This window comes from Muntiacus reevesi, chromosome 7, assembly GCF_963930625.1.
Source record: "Muntiacus reevesi chromosome 7, mMunRee1.1, whole genome shotgun sequence".
NCBI classification, from domain to species: Eukaryota; Metazoa; Chordata; class Mammalia; order Artiodactyla; family Cervidae; genus Muntiacus; species Muntiacus reevesi.
In genome coordinates this window covers 43,501,868-43,516,589 of record NC_089255.1, presented here as the reverse complement: position 1 = coordinate 43,516,589, position 14,722 = coordinate 43,501,868, and the positions used below count along the sequence as shown (strand labels likewise).

Here is a 14,722-nt window from a genome sequence, read left to right as displayed (position 1 = left end):
GAAGGGTGTGGATGATGCCTGATTGGTGTGTGTTTAAGAGATAATACGAAAACCATTTCAAGCTTTCGTACCCGGGATTTTTTAAGAGTGCTAACTAGAGCAATTTTATTGAGGAGATGTGTTGCAAAGAGAAACTGGGAAATGGGTCAGTAGCTGGCTGGGGAACTGAGGTCAATGAAAGGATTTTAAAGATGCTCGAGATAACGGCATATTAGTATGCTGATAGTGGGCTGACCCAGTAAGGATAAAAAAAATTATTGACATAAGCAGAAAGTGAAGCACTGTTGAAGTGGAGTGCTGGTGACTCTGTGAGAAAGGATGAAATCACTGAAGGGGGAATCTCTTTAAAGAGGATTCACTCCAACTCCCTGCTCCTCCCAGGCCCATGCCTCTCCTGAGGTCAGTTACCCTTGAGTCCCTGAAATAAACCAGAATTTCCCATCCTTTCTCAGTGAATTTGAGAGAATTTCTCACGACTCGAATTTTCAGTTTCCTTTTTGTGTTTGGTATCTAGAGATTTCACATAGCCTTTCGTGATTTTTGACTATACTTCTAAGCTTATTTTAAAACTTTAACCCATTTTGTGTTTTTGTATCTGGAGTTTTTTTTTGGCTATCCCAGTTTACTATCTTAGTGGAAGTGGGAGTCTCTTGCAGGGATTTTTTTCTCAAGTGCAGATCTTATTAGGGTACTTCTTTGATGGTTTACAGTTATAGGAATAAGATCCAGGCTTCTCATGATGACATGTAAAACCTGTTTCTTTCTTGTCTGGCTCCTAGCTGTCCATCTCTTGCAGTTTCAGGAGACATGAATTGGTCCTAAGACTCACCATGCTTTGTAGTGCCCCCTTGTCTTTGCATATGTTGCTCTTTTCCCTATAAAGGCATCCCTTCTCCATAAGTCTGAAGCTTGCTCACCGTGTAAGACCCATTTTGGGAGCTGATGCCTAAGACCAATCTTTGCAACTCACCTCATCCCCAAGACTAGTTTAAATGCCTATCTCATGTGCTCCCACACTCATAACTCTGGGAAAGCTTTTTGCCCTGAGTATCACTGTCTATTTATGTGTTGGTTTCCTCTGTCTGGTTGGATCCTACCTGCCTCTAGCATTTCCAGTGCTTCTGCATCCTAAGCATACTGTACTTTGGTAAATGTTGGGTGCTCTTCCCTGGTGGCTTAGGTGGTAAAGAATCCATCTGCAATGCAGGAGATGCACGTTCGATCCCTGAGTCAGGGAGATTCCCTGGAGAAGGGAATGATTACCCACTCCAGTATTCTTGCCTGGAGAATTCCATGGACAGAGGAGCCTGGCAGGCTATAGTCCATGGGATTGCAAAGAGTCGGACATGACTGGCTAACACACGTAAGTTTTCCGTATGAGTCACAGAAGTCTCAAAATTTCTTTTGGATAGGGAAACATATCTCAATAATATTTTTTATAAAATATATTTTATTGACTATTAAAGCCTTTATACAGCATTGGCACAGCTCAGATAAATAAAGACTGTTAGAACTTCAAATCTAGAAAGAATCTAGATATTCTTATTGTTCTTTGCAACCCCACAGATTGTGACACACCAGCCTTCCCTGTCCTTCGCTATCTCCCAGAGTTTGCTCAAACTCTTGTCTATTGAGTTGATGATGCCATCCAATCATCTCATCCTCCATCACCCCCTTCTCCTCCTGCCCTCACTCTTTCCCAGCATCAGGGTCTTTTCCAATGAGTTGGCTCTACTCATCAGGTGGCCAAAGTATTGAAGCTTCAGCTTTAGCATCAGTCCTTCTAGATCGACTAGTTTGATTTCCTTGTTGTCCAAGGAACTCTCAAGAGTTTCTCCAGCAACACAGTTCGAAAGCATCGATTCTTTGGTGCTCAACCTTCCTGTGGTCCAACTCTCACATCCATACATGTGCTTGTGCTTGGTTGCTCAGTCGTGTCCGACCTTTTGCAACTCCATGGACTATAACCTGCCAGACTGCTCTGTCCATGGGGATTCTCCAGGTAAGAATACTGGAGTCGTTTGCCATGCCCTCCTCCAGGGGATCTTCCCAGTCCAGGGATCGAACCCAGGTCTCCTGCATTGTAGGCGGATTCTTTACTGAGCCACCAGGGAAGGCCAAGAATACCATAGCTTTGACAATATAGACCTTTGTTGGTAAAGTGATGTCTCTGCTTTTTAGTATACTGTCTAGATTTGTCATAGTTTTTCTTTCAAGGAGCAAGTGTCAAAAAAAAAAAAAAAAAAAGGAGCAAGTGTCTTTTAATATCATGGGTGCAGTCACCATCTGCAGTGATTTTGGAGCCCAAGAAAATAGTCTGTCACTGTTTCCATTGTTTCCCCATCTATCTACCATGAAGTTATGGGACCAGATGCCATGATCTTACTTTTTTGAATGTTGAGTTTTAAGTCAGCTTTTCCACTCTCCTTTCACCTTCATTAAGAGGCTCCTTAGTTCCTCTTCGCTTTCTGCCATAAGGCGGTGTCATCTGCATATCTGAGGTTATCGATATTTCTCCCAGCAGTCTTGATTCCAGCTTGTGCTCCATCCAGCCTGGCATGATGTACTCTGCATAGAAGTTAAATAAGCAGGGTGACAATATACAGCTTTGACATACTCCTTTCCCAATTTGGAACCAGTTCATTGTTTCATGTCTGGTTCCAGCTGTTGCTTCTTGACCTGCATACAGGTTTCTCAGGAGGCAGGTAAGTTGGTCTGGTATTCCCATCACTTTAAGAGTTTTCCATAGTTTGTTGTGATCCACACAGTCAAAGGTTTTAGTGTAGTCAGTGAAACAGAAGTAGACTTTTTTCTGAAATTCCTTTGTTTTTTCTATGATCCAATGAATGTTGGCAATTGGATTGAAATTCTTAGAGATTACTTAACTCATCTCCTTTAATCCCTGCATAAAAAATATATCTTTCTTTGTACCAGTCTCTGTGTCTATCCACAGTGTATGAGAATGCCTCTTTCTGATCACACATTCTCCCTAGCCTAGGTATTTTCGGTGTCTTGTATCTTTGATATTAAATTGGATTTATTTGTATATGTTTATGGCTCAGATGGTAAAGCCTGAAGTGTGGGAGACCTGGGTTTGATCCCTGGGTTGGGAAGATCCTCTAGAGAAGGAGATGGCAACCCACGCTAGTACTCTTGCCTGGAAAATTCCATGGACTGAGGAACCTGGTGGGCTACTGTCTGTGGGGTCGCAAAGAACGGACACGACTGAGCAACAACTTCACATTGGCAATTTATCTTTCTTCATTTCCGAAATGTCTGTTTATATCCTTCTGTCAGTTTTAATAGGGATGTTGATATTTTTCATATTTATTTGTAAGTGCATTTTATAACTAAAGATATTAACCCTTTGTTTCTCATAATATGCTACAAGAGTTTTTCTAGATTTGTTTAACTTTCTTTAGAGTGTCTTCTTCTGTACCAGTGGTCAAATGTGTCAGCTTTCCTTTTTGGTTTCCAAACTTGATGCCATTCTAGGGATTACCTTCTTCACTCAGATTATAGCAGAACAGATTATAAAACTGTTCTAGCCCTAAGAAAACCATAATTGAAAAAGACACATGTACCTCAGTGTTATTAACTGTGGCACTATTTAGAATAGCCAGGGCTTCCCTGGTAACTCAGCTGGTAAAGAATCTGCCTGTAATGCATGAGACCTCAGTTTGATTCCTGGGTTGGGAAGATCCCCTGGAGAAGGGAACAGCTACCCACTCCAGTTTTCTTGCTTGGAGAATTCCATGGACAGAGGAGCCTGGCAGGCTACAGTCCATGGAGTTGCAGAGTCAGGCACGACTGAGCAACTTTCACTTTCTTTCACTTCAGAGTAGCCAGGACATGGACGCAGCCTAGATGTCTGTCAACAGATGAATGGATAAAGAAGTTGTGGTGCAGATGAAAAGGAACAAATGTGAGTCAGTTTTAGTGAGGTGGATGAACCCAGAGCCTGTTAATACACAGTGAAGTAAATTGGAAAGAGAAAAGCAGATATCGTATATTAACACATATATATGGAATCTAGAAAAACGGTAGTGATGAACCTATGGGCAGGGCAGGAATAGAGACTCAGACATAGAGAACAGACTTGTGGACACAGGGAGAGAAGCACTGAAATATATACATTACCATATGTAAAATAGATAGCTAGTGGGAAGTATGGTGTATCACAAGGAGCTTACCTTGTGTTCTGTGACAACCTAGAGGGGTGGAATGTGGTAGGAGGTGGGAGGGAGGCTCAAGAGGGAGGGAATATACATATACCTACAGCTGATTCATGTTGATGTATGGCAGAAACCAACACAACTTTGTAGGGCAATTATCCTCCAATTAAAAATAAATAAATTAAAAAACTGTTCTATATTTAACATAGTGTGCTGAGTGGTTCAGTTGTGTCTAACTCTTTGCGACCCCATGGACTGTAGCCTGCAAGGTTCCTCTGTCCATGGGATTTCCGAGGCAAGAATACTGGAGTGGTTGGCATACCCTACTCCAGGGAATCTTCCTGACTCAGGGATCAAACTCGCGTCTCTTGTGTCTCCTGTATTGGCAGGCAGATTTTTTACCATTGTGTCACCTGGGAAGCGCCGTATAACAGTACATTTTATTATTATTTTTTGCATTTCAGATTTTAGTCCACCTAACTTTTTTTTTTCACCCAACCTTTTTTTAATGTGAGGAAATAATCTCACGTTATTTGCCCTTACATTTTTTATTGAATTGCTCCAATGCTGTTTCTACAGTTTTATATGTTACCTATTCAAAGTGAAGGCACTGGTGCTTTTCATTAAGAGCACAGAGTGGAGGGAAGAGAGGTCTGGATCTCCTTGCTGTGCGCTAGCTCTGCCTATTCTCTGAGGTTGTGAGGTTTAATGGAAATGGTTTATATGATGTACTGGCACAGAAGAGGAATGTACTGTCATTGGGCACCTTTATAACTTAGTAGTAGTAGCATTAATTGATTTTTTTCTTCTCTGGACTCTATTTTATTCTGTTGATCTGTTCATCTATACCTGTCCCGGGATGGTACTGCTTTAATTTCCTGCAGTTTGATCGAATATTTTATTATCTATTAGGCAAAATCCCTTGTGTGGGTTTTAACTTCTTGTAAATAATATGAAACCTCTTTTTTATTGCACATATAACAGTACATTTCTTTGCTCCTTTTTCTTGTCCTTAGTTATTATAAAAGCATCTCAATATTTTTTAAGGTTTAGCATTTTAGTGTTCAGAATGTAATTCTAATTCAGAAGTTTAGGAAAAGATGGCAGACAATGGATGTCATAAGAAAAAAGCTGAATACTTTAGGGTTATTTGGATTGACTTGATGTATCATGAAGAAGAAATTAATTTTTTGTGTTCCATTGCTTCTGAGAACCAAATGAGGAAATAGGTTTAAATGGCAACATGGATTTTGGTTAAACAAAAACAAAAAATTTTTCTTAAAAAAAAAAAGGTAGGTCTGATTAGGGAGTGAGGCATACTTCCAAAGAAAATGTTAAACAATATTCTGAGGTTTTCTGATTCTCTCTTATATCTTTGTACACACTTGGCCTGTGGAAGGGAAAGGAGCATCTCTCTGTTTATTGTTTAAGAGGCTTTCTAACTTTAGGATTCCATGAATGTTAACCTTTAATGCAAGCTAACCTGCATTTTGGGGACTTCCCATGCATGTCAGGAACCAAAGTGCTGTCATCCTCAACAGAGAGGAGTCTAGTTTAATAGTAGTTTTCTACAATAATATATAGGTCTTAAAAGCACTTGTTTTTCTTTATTTTAATCAGTTTCTCTTGACTTGTCATTAGTATTTCGAGCATATGAATGAGTCATTATCTCTCTCTTTTTTCATTTATTTTTATTAGTTGGGGACTAAGTACTTTACAATATTGTAGTGGTTTTTGCCATACATTGACATGAATCAGCTATGGATTTACATGTGTTCCCCATCCTGACCCTCCCTCCCACCTCCCTCTCCATCCCATCCCTCTGGGTCATCCCAGTGCACCAGCCCCGAGCACTTGTCTCATGCATCCAACCTGGACTGGCGATCTGTTTCACACTTGATAATATACATGTTTCGGTGCTGTTCTCTCAGATCATCCCACCCTTGCCTTCTCCCATAGAGTCCAAAAGTCTGTTCTATACATCTGCGTCTCTTTTTCTGTCCTGCATATAGGGTTATCGTTACCGTCTTTCTTAAAACATGCCTCTTCCTTTGTTTACTTTTTGCACATATGCCGTGAGACAGGGAGCAGCAGGAAATGGCCTGTTACTGGCCACTATCAAATAGTGATCTGCAATTTCTTCTGCTGCATGGTTTATTTTTTTTTAATTCACACATCCACTCAGTTTATTAATGCTTTTCCACACCTAATGCATGTTTCTGATGCTGCTTAACATTTGAGAAAATTCTCAAAATATCACAAGTGAGCTGGAAACAGAGAAATAATGGAGACAGAGCACTACAGTTTCCAGCAAGGTCTTAACTTTCTTGTAACTTCGTTGCTTTGGATTAACATCAATCAACCAAATGTTTCTGGGGTTACTCTCACAGTGGGTATTGTGAGACTCAAAAGAAATATTTATTTATTTTATTATTCATTCAATAGTTAGCAAATATTTATTGAGAGCCCCCTGATAGATGCTGGAATCTACTGGAAAGAAACTACACCCAAAGTTTTCAGTCTAGCCAGGTTTGCAGACCTAAGTGTTATGAGTGCTATAAAAAAAGAAGAGGGGTCACATTTATTTATTCAACATGCATCTCTTGACCCTCCTTCTTGCTTTGTGCAAAGCATAAATGTTACATAAATTGGGAAGTGGATCACAGAGGCTTCCTATAAGGAGTTGAGTGCCAGCTAAAAATATAGGGACTTTCAGAAGTCTTAGGTAAATGAGTCGCCCTTGTAGTGCATGAGCCAGATAATCACTGAGGCACTGGCAGAAATTTCCCTCCTGTCTTGCTACTGCCTGCCACCCTGAGAGCCACACAGCACATGGACTGCCATTTCCAGGGAGGCAGCAGGGCAGCTGTGAAAGCCACCTCAAGCTGGCAGGCAGAGAGGTCAGCAGAAGGACCTGAAGTGTCAGTGGAGGGGGAAGGAGACAGAGAGAGAGAGATCTTCCCAGCCAGGGGAGGTTCTGAACAGGCCCAGGTGAGGAACAAGTATAGGTCTCTACAGCCATGTTCTTCCCCTGTGCTCTGAAAATGGGCTTTCACATCCTTTCCAACTTAGGTCTAAATCCTAAATCACATCATGAATCATGCCTTCCCTCCCCTCACCCAACCATTCATTCAACCAGCCATCAAATTGTTCAGCCAAAACTTCACATTTCTCATTGACTGGCCTTTCTCAGAGCTCTTCCTCCATTTTTTTCCCCCCTTCTGGGTGATTTTCAACCTTGGATACATATTGGAATTATCTGGGGAGTACTTGAAAATACTGATGCTTGACTTCCATCCCAGAGATTCTGACTTAAGTGGTCTGAAATATGGCCTGGGTATCATGATTTTTAAAAGCTCTCCAAGTAATTCTAATGTACTTACAAGGTTTAGATTCATTAGTCTTAAAAATAGTGTGATCAATGTTCCATCTAATTCATTAAAGGAAAGAGAGCACTGCTAATCATATTCATCTGTTTGTCAGGAGAAAACCCACAAACTTGAATTAGAACCATAGGATTTTAAGTAGATATTTGGTCTAGGATTGTTGTCTATAGTTTCCAGGGAAGAAGATGAAGATGGCAGTGGCCAGGGGATGGTCCTGTGAGACTGAGGGCTATAGAGGGCAGGGTGAAATATGGTGTCTTTGGGAGCATGGACAACTCCTACATCAGTAAGGACATGCTCCCAGGGCCCCATCCCAAGACCCTAGAAGAACAAGCTGCTACAGCCAAGAAGTACAACATGCAGATGGAAGATGAGGAACCCTGGCTGGGTGATGGCATGGGATATGGTGACTACTCGAAGTTCCCTGACAGATCACAGCAGGAGAGGGATCCCTGGTGTGACTGGGACCACCCAAACCTGATGTTGAACTGGGGTGAACCGAGGCTCTGGGACCTGGGTGTGTATAGCAGGAAACATGTGGATGCGTACTCCACGCCTGTTTCTTGGAATCTCACACGTAAGCAGCTCCGCAGCTTCACGGCCTTCATGACATTCATGTTTTGGGTGTGGGGAGAATGCCACTCACCTGCCCATGTGTGGAACCAAAGCTGCATCCTTATACTGATCAGCAACTGGAAGCGGTCTGCAATCCTACCACAGAGATAGAGCTGGTGATTCATCGTGAGATCTGGGGAGGCTTTGTTCCCCTTAAGTGACTCTCTCATCCCTGGAGATTGAACCTTAATGAAATTCCTAATGAAACTTAGTGCTGTGGAAATAAAAAAGAAACAGAAAGAAAAAAGAGGTTCTACTTCAGTGTGGAGTTGTAGAAGCAAGGCCAGAAGGAGGCAGTATGTAAATACTGTGGTGGTGTCATGGGCTATTTGTGTCCCCTTAGCATTTATACGTTGAAATCCCAATGTAATGGGAAAAGGAGGTGGGGCCTTTGGGAGGTAACCAGGTCGTGAGGGTATAAACCTCATTCATGGGACTAGTGCCCTTGTGACCCACTCCAGTATTCTGACGTAGAGAATCCTGTGGACAGAGGAGCCTGGTGGGCTGCTGTCCATAGGGTCACACAGAGTCAGACATGACTGTAACAACTTACCATGCATGCATGCATGCATTGGAGTAGGAAATGGCAACCTACTCCAGTATTCTTGCCTGGAGAATCCCAGGGACAGAAGAGCCTGGTGGGCTGCGGTCTATGGGGTTGCACTGAGTCGGACAAGACTGAAGTGACTTAGCAGCAGCAACAGCAGTGCCCTAGTGAAAGAGACCACAGAGAGCTCTCTCTCTCTCTTTCTGCCCTGTGAAGATACAATGAGAAGATGGCAGTCTGCAACCTGGAAGAGGACCTTCTGTATCTCCTTATTGTTTAAGCCACCTGGTCTATAACACTTCTGTTTTAGCAGTTCAAGCTAAGACACGTTACGACATTTAATCAAAGAAGTTAGCATAATGGAAGGTGAAGAATTGTAAGCAAGCATTATCATGTTGGATTTATCAGGAGAATGCCTGCCCAGGCTTTTCTGAGAAATTTTATATAATTTAATCAGTTCATTTGGGCATGTGGACAATGGATAGCTTAATGCACAGAACAGTGACAGATAGTTCTAAGAGGAGTTGATTGCCTTCTTCAGATATCCAAAGGGTTGTGTCATAGAATGAAAATTAGATTCTTTGGAGCCAGAAGAAAGACTGAGGATCAAAAAGGCAGCGCTTTGTGGAAACATATTTTCATTCAATATAAGGGGAACACTGTTGTCTTTTCAAAATGCTGCCAAGTAGTGAAGTGGGCAGCCTCAACGGGTAGAGAGATTCTTGACTCAGGAAATATTAAATCAAAGACTGACAAATTTTTTATTGGTTTATTCTTTTTGTGAGAGATGGGTATATGTGAGAGAGATGGTAGGAAGAGTCATGGTATCCACAAGTCATTGTGATGTAAATGCTCATGTTTAAACATGTACGTATGTGTGAAACACACATATAGAACTTAGACTTTTCTTTATTAAAAAAAAAATAAACCTTGACGTGAGAAAAGAAGATGCAGCCAAGGTTGAGGCCTGGATCCCATGGAAATCAAGGCCTGAGTAAGAGTCTTTCTTCTCATCTCCATTCCTTACACTGCCCAGTGCCATTTAGGAAAAGTGGCCTAGGATAGGGTAAGCAATCTGCCATGTACATGCAGAGGAGGGGCTTGGGTCAGCCATCAAAAGACTGAGGCAGAGTGCTGTGTGGACTTGATACTCTCTGACCTTTCTGTTCTCCTGCTTCGCATGAACCCTGTTCTTTGACCCTCAGGTCTCTAAACAATCATAGTGCCTTTCTGTTGTGTACACCTGACCCCTGCCTTCAAGGTGTCTGCTGCAGAATGCCATCCTAATGCTCTCATGTCCGTTGTTCTGTCCTCTCCTCTCCAACCTCCTTTCTACCAGATTCCCTCCCAAACTTTCCAGTCTGTTTAATCTCCAAATATAACGATCTGAGAAATTTATGTTAGTGTTTTGAATTGGCTCACCTATCCTTGGGAATCAAGAAAGTAAGTGGAGGTGCTCTGGGATATGGGTGGTGGATTTGGAGGGTAGAGGTTGGTGTGTGGACCTGCAGAGAACTTTTTTCTTGTCCTCAGTTCTAGGGCCAGGCGACCTGGAAGCCTATTTGCAAGATTACCAAATTTTGATTTAATTTATGGGTCCTCAGATGAAAAGTGCTACCCTTCTTAGCTAGGTATTTCTTTCTTTTATAAAACTGGGCAAGTTATAGACATTGTTCCTGTAATAATTTCTGTGCACAATAACTACAAAAAAATTTCTCATATAAAGTTCAGCTTTAGCGTGGAAGAGAAAGTAAGTATGGCACATTTCCAAAGTAGCAGAAGGAATATTTGCAAGAATAACATCATCTCTTTCTTGTAATGAATACTCACCCGTGCAATACCCAGGGGCCTTAGGGTTCCTCTAAGAATTTTATTGCAGTAGTTTGCTGTAAAAGAATAAAACTGGGAGCTTCTTTTCCTTGAGAAAAAAATAGCAAGATTTTCTTCTGTCTGGGAAGACTTTTTTTTTGGTCCGGGAAGATTTAAAAAAATTTTTTCCTGGTTTTTACTTTTATTGCATTTATTTATTTAGAGTACCCTCATCTTTATTCCTACTCTTGCCTGGAAAATCCCATGGATGGAGGAGCCTGGTGGGCTGCAGTCCATGGGTTCACTAACAGTCGACTGAGGACTTCACTTTCACTTTTCACTTTCAGGCATTGGAGAAGGAAATGGCAACCCACTCCAGTGTTCTTGCCTGGAGAATCCCAGGGACGGCGGAGCCTGGTGGACTGCTGTTTATGGGGTCGCACAGAGTCGGACATGACTGAGGCGATTTAGCAGCAGCAGCATCTTTATTCCTAGGTGGTGCAGTGGTAAATAATCTGCCTGCCAGTGCAGGAGAATCAAGAGACTTGAGTTTGATCCCTGGGTTGGGAAGATCCCCTAGAGGAGGGCATAGTGACCCACTCCAGTATTCTTGCCTGGAGAATCCCATGGACAGAGGAGCCTAGCGGGCTACAGTCCATAGGGTTATGAAGAGTTGGACATGACTTAGCGGCTGAACAACAACTTTATTTGCGAAGGGGAGAAAGGGAATTCCGGGTCAACACCTGCCCCATCCTGCTCCATGATCTAAACATACTGTCCCCAACCCCTCTTTCTTTCTTGGGTGAGGGGAGAGAACCAGGTGGGCGTGGGCATCAGGAAGTAGTGGAGGATGAGTGTGGAGGAGGGGGAGTCATGGGGACTCCAGTGCAGCAGGGCCAGCTAACATTGTGGTTGCATGGAGTGACAGGTGGGAGGTGGGGTGTTCCAGGAGGAGCTCACAGGAGGATGTCCATTACACGTGTGTGAGTCCAGGAGTTGCAGTGGGTGTTGACCTGCTAGACATTTTGCTCCCTTCTAACCTGGCCTCCCATTTGCACTTCTAGGCTGCAGCTTGCCTTATCTGTGGCCTGAGGAGGTATTCACCCTTTCAGGCTGCACAGGGAGAGGAGGGAGGGCAGGAGTCAAGGGTAGGAGCAAAGTTAGGGGTGGCACATTGGTAGGGTGAGGGGCCCAACAGGTGCTACCATAAATACTAGCAGAGTTTAGTCAGTCCTGAGCGTGGAACAACAGACTGGTTCCAAATAGGAAAAGGAGTACGTCAAGGCTGTATATTGTCACCTTGCTTATTTAACTTATATGCAGAGTAGCTCATGAGAAACACTGAGCCAGAGGAAGCACAAGCTGGAATCAAGATTACTGGGAGAAATATCAATAACCTCAGATACGCAGATGACACCACCCTTATGGCAGAAAGTGAAGAAGAACTAAAGAGCCTCTTGATGAAAGTGAAAGAGGAGAGTGAAAAAGTTGGCTTAAAGCTCAACATTCAGAAAACTAAGATCATGGCATCTGGTCCCATCACTTCATGGCAAATAGATGGGGAAACAGTGGAAACAGTGGCTGACTTTATTTTTTGGGGCTCCCAAATCACTGCAGATGGTGATTGCAGCCATGAAATTAAAAGACGCTTACTCCTTGGAAGGAAAGTTATGACCAACCTAGAGCATGTTAAAAAGCAGAGACATTGCTTTGTCAACAAAGGTCCATCTATGGTTTTTCTAGTGGTCATATATGGATGTGAGAGTTGGACTATAAAGAAAGCTAAGTGCCGAAAAATTGATGCTTTTGAACTGTGGTGTTGGAGAAGACTCTTGAGAGTCCCTTGGACAGCAAGGAGATTCAACCAGTCCATCCTAAAGGAGATCAGTCCTGGGTGTTCATTGGAAGGACTGATGTTGAAGCTGAAACTCCAATACTTTGGCCACCTGATGCGAAGAGCTGACTCATTTAAAAAGACCTTGATGCTGTGGAAGATTGAGGGCAGGAGGAGAAGGGGACGACAGAGGATGAGATGGTTGGATGGCATCATCGACTTGATGAACATGAGTTTGGGTGGACTCCAGGAGTTGGTGATGGACAGGGAGGCCTGGCGTGCTGTGGTTCATGGGGTCGCAAAGAGTCGGACACGACTGAGCGACTGAACTGAACTGAACTGAGCATACCCTGTCTTACGATGAACCTGGCTCTTTCTCTGTGTCTGTCTCCCTTTTGTCCCCTTCCCCTCCCCATCTCAGCTGCCCACTCTCTGGCTTCTCACCTGCCATCATCCTTCTGGTGGGTACCGCCATCATGCCTATTATTGTTTTCCTTGGAGAGGTGAGCCAGGGAACACAGACAGTGAGAAGAGGCCGTGCCTATGCTAAGTCCCAGCAGTGAAGGGGCTGTAGCTTCCCCAGGCGGTTGGGCCAGGGCAGGGCAAGAGCCTGCAGCTGGGAAGCTTGGTGGGCTTGGAGTTTCTGTCAGATGATGGAGTTCAGCTCAGGAACTGTAACCTGCTTATTAGCCCACTGGATGGTTCCTAAGAACTGCTGCTACTGCTCTAGGGAAAGGTAGGGCTGGTTCTGGCACTTATCCCATTCAGCCCCTTGAAGATTTCAGCTTGCTTGTGCATCTTGATGTTAAAGTTGCAGGATATTTCGTGTGCTTAATCTCTCAGTCATGTTCGACTCTTTTGTGACCCCATGGACTGTAGCCCTTCAGGCTCCTCTGTCCATGGGATTCTCCAGGCAAGAATAATGGAGTGGGCAGTCATTCCCTTCTTCTGGGGATCTTCCCGACCCAGGGACTGAACCCACATCTCCTACATTGGCAGGAGAATTCTTCACCACTGAGCCACCTGGAAGGCCCTAGGATATTTCGTAGTACATCACATAATGATGCTGCGTCTCTGGTTTCTTGCTGGCCACCTTGTCACATTCAAGTTTCAAACTGTGATACTGAGCCTGCAGCAGCTGAATATCATCTTTGATGAGGTCACAGGGGTCTGAGGTGGTGAATTTGAGTTGCTGGAGTGTGTATGACCAGCCAGAATGCCTGCTTTGTGCTGACATCTTGTGAAGTCACGGCGGGGTGTGCCCAGGCTCCATCTGCTCAGGGCAACCTCGCCTTTGTCTCCGCAGCACGAACCCGCAGCTCCCAGGGCCATCGCTGCAGCCTCCTGTGCCTAGCCTCACCTGCTTCCTGCTCTGTCTTTTTACATGCCTTATCTAAATTTTGTAAATCAGACTTCCCCTCCCCTAAGAGCAGAATTGTGGGTAAGAATAGCAAACATCTGAGAAAGTGAGCTGCAACAGATTTTATTTCCCCCTGCCCTATTAAAGGACTAGCAGTCTAACATATATTAAAATTTCTTTCTCAATACTCTCAACCTCACCTCTAGAAATTTCATTTATAAAATTTTGCTTGGTTGATAGCTGGAAGAATAATATCCTCCCCCCCACCCCCAACTAGCACTCTCTCCTGATCTGGCCTCACTTTTGCCTTCACAGGCATTTTCCACAAATTTGAAAGGGGACTTACAGTGAGACGACAATGTCCCCAAATCACATTCTTTGAGGAGCATGGCTCCCAGAAACAGTTACCACCTGAAGCTGCGTGTTTTTCTTGTGTTGTGTTCCTGGTTGGCCAGGCCACAGAGACTGGGCAGGAAAATGACCCACGGGTTCACTCCTGATTATGTAGGATAGAGCAGAGCTGTCAACATTCACATGTTTATGAATCACTGGGGATCTTGTTAAAACATAGATTCTAATTCAGTAAGCTTCTGGGATAGGGCCCAAGAGCCTGCATTTCGATGTGTTTGTGGGGGAGAAGTGAGCTCCACGTCCTACTCGGGTCATCTTGGGCTTCTCCCACTAGAGCCTGCAGTTCTAACATGCGCTCAGTGAGGCTGGTGCCATAGCACACCTCTCCTTGACCTCCTCTTCTCTACCTTCTCATCAGAGAATTTTAGAACTGGAGGGAATCTTGAACATCTTGTGTAGTCAACCCTAAAATACTGGCCTATGGAGTGGCCTCATCTGAACCACTGGGAGAGCTTTAAAATCTTAGACTCCCAGAGATTCTGATTCAGTCCCAGGCATCTGTGTTCTTTCAAAGCTTCCTAGATCAACTGGAGGAGAAAAAAGGCTTTGAACTTTTGAACTGTATCCTTTTATAAATAAGGAAAC

General features: G+C 43.5%; 2 pseudogenes; one reads left to right on the top strand and one right to left on the bottom strand.

The window, feature by feature from the left end:
* The first annotated feature begins 7,828 nt into the window (after positions 1 to 7,828).
* Positions 7,829 to 8,287, top strand: LOC136172458 (NADH dehydrogenase [ubiquinone] 1 beta subcomplex subunit 8, mitochondrial pseudogene; annotated as a pseudogene).
* A 4,519-nt stretch (positions 8,288 to 12,806) lies between these two features.
* On the bottom strand, positions 12,807 to 13,603 carry LOC136172619 (TLE family member 5 pseudogene; annotated as a pseudogene).
* Between the last annotated feature and the right edge of the window lie 1,119 nt (positions 13,604 to 14,722).